This window comes from Sceloporus occidentalis, unplaced genomic scaffold (assembly GCF_023333645.1).
Source record: "Sceloporus occidentalis isolate IW3139 unplaced genomic scaffold, rSceOcc1.0.p SCAF_19, whole genome shotgun sequence".
NCBI lineage: Eukaryota > Metazoa > Chordata > Lepidosauria > Squamata > Phrynosomatidae > Sceloporus > Sceloporus occidentalis.
In genome coordinates this window covers 12,061,565-12,070,146 of record NW_028316999.1, presented here as the reverse complement: position 1 = coordinate 12,070,146, position 8,582 = coordinate 12,061,565, and the positions used below count along the sequence as shown (strand labels likewise).

The 8,582-nt window shown below is 46.6% G+C and overlaps 1 pseudogene; it reads left to right on the top strand.

Moving 5' to 3' along the window:
* Window positions 1–290: 290 nt before the first annotated feature.
* On the top strand, window positions 291–2,954 carry LOC149302399 (DC-STAMP domain-containing protein 2 pseudogene; annotated as a pseudogene).
* Window positions 2,955–8,582: the final 5,628 nt, after the last annotated feature.

The following is an 8,582-nucleotide window of genomic DNA, read 5'->3' as shown; positions in this document are numbered from 1 at the left end:
AAAGCAAGGTGCCCCTCCCCCGTAGGTGCTGGCATGTGCCCTGCTCTCCCTGTCATGACAGCAGTGCTATTGTGACATCATCAGAGCATAATAACCTCGCACTGGGCGTGGAGCTTCAGTACTAGAGGAGACAGCAAGCTACTTGTAGTGACTGAACCTCCAGTAGTGCAAAAGATTAGTAAAGAGACTGACTTTTATTTCTTCATTTTGACCCATTTCTCCTCCTGCTTTTGTGATCGCTGAGTGAGGCAAGTCAGGGCAGATATTGTTGCAAAAAAACAACTGACAAGATGGGGACAACACTAGGTCCCTGGGAATGGATGTGTACCTGCTGCAAAACCACATGTGGCCTATGCCGGAGTACCTGCCCCTGCGCCTGTTCCTGCAACTGTCCTTGCTCCTGCAAGTGCCCCTGCAAGCGCAAGTGCCCCTGCGACTGCCCCTGCGACTGCCCGCGGGACTGCGACTGCCCCCGCGACTGCCCCTGTGACTGCTCCCGCAATTGCTTGTCAAACCTGTGCCCTGAAGAAGTGAAGGTCGAGGAAGTGAGCGCCGAGGATTACATTGACGAGGACAAAAAGGAGGTGAGAGCCCAACTCCGAGAGGACAATGCGGTGAAATCTTCTCTGAGGAGCTGTGGCGCCTTCACCTTTGGGTTGATTCTCACCGCCATGTATGCGGCCATCGTCCTCTTTGTGAAGAACTATAACCTGAAGTACTGCATCGTGTCCTCAGTGGTCATCTGCATCCTCCTCACCCTCGGCATGGCCTTCTTCATGAAGATGCGGGTCACAGTGTTCCTTATGCTGCCCCAGCTCTTCTCAATTGAGGGGAAGACCATCGTGCTCCTGGTCGCCTTCTCGCTGGCCTTACAGGGACCTGCAGCCAACACCTTGGAGAATTTCCGGCGCTCATCTGAGTCCGTGTCCTGCGGCGTGGAACTGGCCATGAACCAGACCAAGGAGCTCCTGGAAAAAGTTAAAAGGCCGTTAGTGAGTGCGCTGGATATTCTGAAGAACATCGGCCAGAGGCTGAAAGGGGTGGCCGATCGGGCCAGAAAGTTCTTCAAGACGGTGACAGACGGAGTGAAGCACATTGGACGCGTGCTGCGGAATGTGTGGCGTTTTATCGCCAATATCGGGGAGGTCTGTAACGAGGAACTGGAAGTTCCCTATCTAAAGTGCAGGAAAATATTTGACACGGCGCGGAATCAGTGCTTCCAGGTGATGTCATTCTTGTCATTCCTGTGCTACATTGTGGACGCCTTCAAACCGCTGTGTGGACTGGCTAAAACCGTTACAATCCTATGCCTCCTGCCAAAGTATCTCCAGAAATATGTCCGAAAGCATGTGAAAAACCCCATCATCAACATGCTCCGCAACATCAAGGACAAGTTTGAGTTTAACGTGACGGTTATTCACGAATTCGACATAAACCTGAACTCCAGCAAGAGCATCAAGCAGGTGGCAGTCGGCATAATGAGCGAAGTGCAGAGCACACTGAACCCCTATCTGGATGTGCTCAGCATGTTCAGCTATTCAATGACATTTGTTTGCCTCTTCATCTACATCATGGCCGCTCGGTACCAGCGCAAGTACCTCTATGAAGATAACCACGACAATATCTACATAACACGGTCCTTCATAGAGCTGGACGTGATGAGAGCCAAGCAAGGGCGCAGAACCCTCCTGCCCCTTTCCGCCAGAGAGGCCTACAACTTCATCCTGCCAGGTTCGCTTTACCTGACCAAACGTGAGAGGAAGGGATATTCTTTTGACATCATCAACGTCTTCCGAAATGTTCTGGTGGTCGCATTCATGATGGTGATGGACTTCATCATCTACTGGGTGCTGGACATGGTGTATTACCTGCTGCAAGCGGACGTGGTTGCCAGAGCTCCGGTGACGTTCTCTGTGCTGATCAACGGCTCCGGTTATGCCAGCGAAATCTTCTCCAATGTGGTGTCTGCGTTTGACATCCTTCAGAGAGGGAACTTGACAGTTTTGTCAAAGAAATGCCTAGTGGCTCCGTCCGCCCCAGACTTTAAAGGATACATACTCATAGGCTCAATGTATGGCCTGTGCTTCCTCATTGCGATATTTGGCGTCTACATACGGAGGCTGCAGCGCGTAATCTGTGCCTATTATTACCCATCCCGGGAGCAGGAGCGCATCTGTTTTCTTTACAACAACTTGATAACCAAACGCACAAACATTGAGGACTCCTTGATCAGGAGCGTGAGGATGAATGCAGAGGACGGGGGGCACTCTAGCTTCCTGCAGGTCCTAGCGGCAAAACTCCCCGGGTGCCGCTGGTTTGCCCAGCTGTTGGGCACCAATGAGCAGTACTGCATGGCATGTGCCAAGATAATCACTGGCAGCGAGGGGCAGGACTGCCTGGCCTGCATCACCCCAGGCTGTAAAGGGATGTACTGCAGGGGCTGCTTTGAGATCCTTGATAACATCTGCACAATTTGTATGGCTCCACTGGCATACTCTGAGGCTATCGAAGAGGAGGTCGACTCCAGTGACGAAGAACAGGTCCACCTCTGGATCGATGCCATGAAAACCATGAAGGCTGAAGAGAAAGGAAAGAGGAAGAAGCTGAAAGAGTTTGTGAAGGATCGCCTCAAACAGGTTCTCCGTAGCCAGGGTAGCAGAGCAGCGTTAGGCGAGAAGCTCCTGGAGAAGTATAAGGAGGAGGTCCGTGGCAGGGAGGAAGATGAGAGCTCAGGAATCAGTGAGGTTGAATCCAGTGAGGACTCTGAAGATACAGATTTTGAATATCAGAACTCAACAGAGGTCACCGACTCTTCAGATTCTGAGGACCACACGGCCCCCCCATTCACAAAGTGGACAGAAGCACGAAGGAAGAGGGATCTGGTCACCCCCGCGCGGCAGAAGCCACCCAATAGGAGAGGGCGGCGGGCGGTGAAGAATGGAGGTGGAAACTAGAATGGAATTCAGAACTATACCCACCCCTTCTTCTACCTAAATTTCCTTTGTAATCCCTTCACCACCAAGTGAATCGGCTTGCATCCTGTTCCTGCTGCATAAAAGTCTGAGTGAACTTCAAGGCTTTTTTATATGGGCACATGGGAAAGAAGACACCGACACATCAAAGAAGCTGGACACTTTCTCTGGAGCTCTCAGTGAAGAAAACGCACAGCGTAGAGGGTTAAGATCAGAATTATGACCTTCAACGAATCCAGAAACTTTTAAGTGATCCAGATTTTGAACGTGGCAACCACCAAAAGTGTCGGCGTCCTTTTAGACAGTTTAGACCACTGTTTTTTGCGCCTTTCACTCTTAAATAAATTTTGACTTTGGCTTTGGGAAAACAAATAGCAGGTTTCTTTTAAGACATTTTAAATGTTCTTTTTTTTTTTTTTTTTAAGAAAACTAACAAAAAAGGATTAATATTTCAGGTCTACTGTACGTATTCCTTTCAATATTTAATGTCCCCAGATGTCAGTCATTACTGCAAACTGAATGCCCAATCCATTCTTACGACAAGAAGCTAGCACTTTAGGTCAGTATTGCTGACAGTAGATCGTCTATACCTACTGAATATAGAACTAGACTGATGCATCATTTTCAAAGCCATTCGCATCTGGGAGGTATTTAGTTTTGCTGGCTTTAATCGCCAAATTCACAGGTTTCAGCATCTCTTTAAATTTTAATGCTACCGAAAAATATATAATGGGAAAACTAAAACGAAAATTACCCGAATGGTCAATTCCCGCATTCAGATTCAATGGTCATGTTGTAGTATAAGCTGCATAGCATAGTCCCAGATGTTTATGAGTACTAATGTGTACTGCTTCTATTTAAATTGTAGTAGATATGAACATAGGGATAAAAAAAAAAGATGGGGTGCAAGTCACATTTTACCACTATAGCTCATTCCCCATTATTATTATTATTATTATTATTATCTTTTATTTATATAGCGCCAACAGTTTACGCAGCGCTTAATACAGTACATGAATTCAAGGGAAATGACAAGACAAGAATTGACAGAGAGAGCCCTGCTCGCAAGCTTACAATCTTGAGGGAATGGGGTGACAAACATAAGGCACAGAGAAAGGGTGAGAGGTAGTGTGGTGGTTGTATCAATGACAAGGAAGTTCTAGCAGCTAAGATGGTATGCTTCTCTGAAGAAGTGGGTTTTGAGATGTTTCTTGAATGTCGGGAGGGAGGGTGAATGCTGAAGGTTTCTTGGGAGTAGATTCCAGAGATATATGGCAGCTCGAGTGAAATCTTGTAGACGGGAAAAGGAAGAGGTGGTAAGTAAGGAGGAGAGCCTTAGCCCATGGGAAGAACGTAGGGATCGAGTAGGAGAGTATTTGCTAATGAGGTCAGAAATGTATGGAGGGACCGTATTATGGATGGCCTTATATGTCAGTACCAGGATTTTAAATTTAATTCTAAAGGCAATTGGGAGCCAGTGGAGGGTTTCACAGAGTGGGGAAGCAGAAGAGGAGCGTCGTGCAAGGAAGATAAGCCAAGCAGCGACAGTTGAATGCCAACCAGAAGAGTGTTGCAGTAGCCAAGACGGGAAATGATAAGTGAATGAACCAGAGTTTTTGTGGATTCTTGGGTGAGGAGTGGGCGGACACGAGAGATGTTTTTTAGGTGCAAGCGTCAGGATCTGGCGAGGGACCGAATGTGAGGGATGTAAGTTTGTTTTATTAGGGGTTAGCACTGGAGAAAAGGATAAAAGGTGGTGGTCAGACAGAGGGAAGGGGTAGATGGAGAAATCTGAAAGGGAGCATGATCTGGAGAAAACCAGATCAAGTGAGTGTCCCTCAGTGTGCGTCTATTGAGAGAGACCAGAGGAGGATGTCGGGGAGAAGAGTTTGGAGCTAGCAGAGTTGTTAGATATATCTAAAGGAATGTTAAAGTCACCCAGAATAAGGCAGGGGATATTAGGAAAGAGGAAGAAAGGGAGCCAGGCAGTCAAATAACTGTGAGGTAGGGCCTGGAGGGCGATATATGACAGCAATTTGAAGAGAGAGTGGAGAGAAAAGATGGATTGTGTGAACTTCAAAGGAACAGAATGAGAGGGAGGGAGGGCTTGGTATATGCTGGAAGGTGCAGTCAGGTGAGAGAAGGATGCCTACACCACCACCCTTTCTGCCATCAGGCCTAGGAGTGTGGCATCCTGTTATCTATGAAATCAAAGAGTATTTTGTGGGGGGAAAAAATCTGAGCTTTTGGCATACAAAGAGGAATTAATCCAGCCCCAAAATGCCTTACCAACGATTAATGCATATTAAAGTACATAGGACCTACTTGAATATTTTGGGGTTTTGTTTACGTGAAAGAAAAGGAATAAACACCTGCTGGAGACACTGCGGCTCCAGAGCTGTTCAATGGAACGCATCTCCAGCAAGGCAAAAAGCTCAGGGCGGGGAAACAGCGCAAACGAATTCTGATTAATCGCTCTATGCTTTTGCATAAAAAACAGGAAAATAATAGGCGACCCTCGGCTATCACAAACATCAAAAGACATATCGTGGCTAGAGTTTAACTTTAACCAATCTAGACCTTAGTTGGTTTTTCTCCACACTGTCCATCTCTCATTGTAGTGTAAAATAATTTAACCAACAAACTTTAAACAGAGTTTAAACACAGGTTTACTTTGAATCTACTTAAAATACATTCTGGGAACCTTTTATACCTTTCACTTTCCCCAAGTCCTACGTTTTGCAGTTCCATACACTAAAACATATGCCACGATGTTTCAAGATTACAGATTTAAGACATTAATATATGCGTCAAAACACTTCAAGGGGCAGGGAAATGACTAGATAATGCTGCCTGTTCCACAGTGAGACAGATCTCAGCTTCCCTGAAGTAAACTAAATCACTAAAAAATTGCACTAATAAAACAATGTATCTCATTAGTTTATGAAACTGTTAGTATACGGTCAGCTGAGGAGAGTTCAAATATTCCAATATACTGATATGAATTTTGAAACAGCTGCCTCAGCGAAAAAGCTGCATGGGTAAATCAATGTCAGGTTTGAACAGTATCAATGTATCTATTACTTATACAGCTAAGCCTTTCTCCTAGCCGGTTTTGGTGGCTTCCACCCTGCATACACACATAAGCCGCAGAAATGAAGTCTTTCTGCGTGACACATTTTTTCTACTCTGCAATCTTGTGGTGTGGTGAAAATGTCATTAGGATGTAAGCCCCAAAAGGTAGACCGGCATGAACATCCAGGCAACCTTGGGCAGGGCACCTAGATGGTAGGGGCACCTCTGCCAGGATGTCTGTTGGATTAGTAAGGCGGTATACACGAGGAGGCTCCAAAAGCAGAGTTAGCCACAATGGACTAAATGACCTGACTAAACTTTAATTGATCTTAATGGTGTAAAACCAAATAAACGCACTGGACAAGTAAAGCAAAAACAAAACCTTATAGCAAGGGTATTTAACCCTCTCAATGCTGACCCAGTGAGTTTGTCAAGTTCTGTGAATAATAGACTTCAACCAACTTAGAATTATAAGAGGCAAATGAGCCCAATTTCCGAGTTGCTGAGATCCTTGCATACTGTTAAGGGATTTCTGCCAAAGCAATAATTGGGCATTCAGTACTGTTCTGGGATCTCCACCAACTTAAATTAGAAACATGTGTCTGTAATTTTACACTTTAGATACCTCAGGTCTCTTTCTACAGTCCCTTTGGTCTAACTGCTGGTAAAGTGGTTTGGCTGCTCTCAAAGCAAACCCTTGTGGTTTCATTACGTGATATGGTCCTTACATGCATTTTGGCTCATACCCTTTATTATCTTTTAGTCAAGCACTGAATTGTGCCGCACAGATTTTTCTGACTACAACCAGATTTTATGACTTAAAGGGTATGTAATTTAATATATATATATATATATATATATATATATATATATATATTAGAGAGAGAGAGAATATTGACCCATTTCTCCTCCTGCTTTTGTGATCGCAAGTCAGGGCAGATATTGTCGCAAAAACAACTGACGAGATGGGGACAACACTAGGCCCCTGGAAATGGATGTGTACCGGCTGCAAAACCACATGTGGCCTATGCCGGCGTAACTGCGCCTGCTCCTGCAACTGTCCTTGCTCCTGCAAGTGCCCCTGCAACTGCCCCTGCGACTGCCCCCGGGAGTCAAACCTGTGCCCTGAAGAAGTGAAGGTCGAGGAAGTGAGCGCCGAGGATTACATTGACAAGGACAAAAAGGAGGTGAGAGCCCAACTCCGAGAGGACAACGCGGTGAAATCTTCTCTGAGGAGCTGTGGTGCCTTCACCTTTGGGTTGATTCTCACCGCCATGTATGCGGCCATCGTCCTCTTTGTGAAGAACGATAACCTGACGTACTGCATCGTGTCCTCAGTGGTCATCCGCATCCTCCTCACGCTCGGCATGGCCTTCTTCATGAAGATGCGGGTCACAATGTTCCTTATGCTGCCCCAGCTCTTCTCAATTGAGGGGAAGACCATCGTGCTCCTGGTCGCCTTCTCGCTCGCCTTATGGGGACCTGAAGCCAACACCTTGGAGAATTTCCGGCGCTCATCTGAGTCCGTGTCCTGCGGCGTGGAACTGGCCATGAACCAGACGAAAGAGCTCCTGGAAAAAGTTAAAAGGCCGTTAGTGAGTGCGCTGGATATTCGGAAGAACATCGGCGAGAGGCTGAAAGGAGTGGCCAATCGGGCCAGAAAGTTCTTCAAGACGGTGACAGACGGAAGTGAAGCACATCGGACGCGTGCCGCGGAATGTGTGGCGTTTTATCGCCAATATCGGGGAGGTCTGTAACGAGGAACTGGAAGTTCCCTATCTAAAGTGCAGGAAAATATTTGACACGGCGCGGAATCAGTGCTTCCAGGTGATGTCATTCTTGTCATTCCTGTGCTACATTGTGGACGCCTTCAAACCGCTGTGTGGACTGGCTAAAACCGTTACAATCCTATGCCTCCTGCCAAAGTATCTCCAGAAATATGTCCGAAAGCATGTGAAAAACCCAATCATCAACATGCTACGCAACATCAAGGAAAAGTTTGAGTTTAACGTGACGGTTATTCACGACTTCGACATAAACCTGAACTCCAGCAAGAGCATCAAGCAGGTGGCAGTTGGCATCATGAGCGAAGTGCAGAGCACACTGAACCCCTATCTGGATGTGCTCAGCATGTTCAGCTATTCAATGACATTTGTTTGCCTCTTCATCTACATCATGGCCGCTCGGCACCAGCGCTAGTACCTCTATGAGGATAACCACGACAATATCTACATAACACGGTCATTCATAGAGCTGGACGTGATGAGAGCCAAGCAAGGGCGCAGAACCCTCCTGCTCCTTTCCACCAGAGAGGCCTACAACTTCCTCCTGCCAGGTTCGCTTTACCTGACCAAACGTGAGAGGAAGGGATACTCTTTTGACATCATCAAAATCTTCTTTTACAACAAGGTGGTGACCAAATGCACAAACATGAGGACTCCTTGATCAGGAGCGTGAGGATGAATGCAGAGGACAAGGGCACTCTAGCTTCCTGCAGGTCCAAGCGGCAAAACTCCGCTGAGCCCCTTTGGTTTG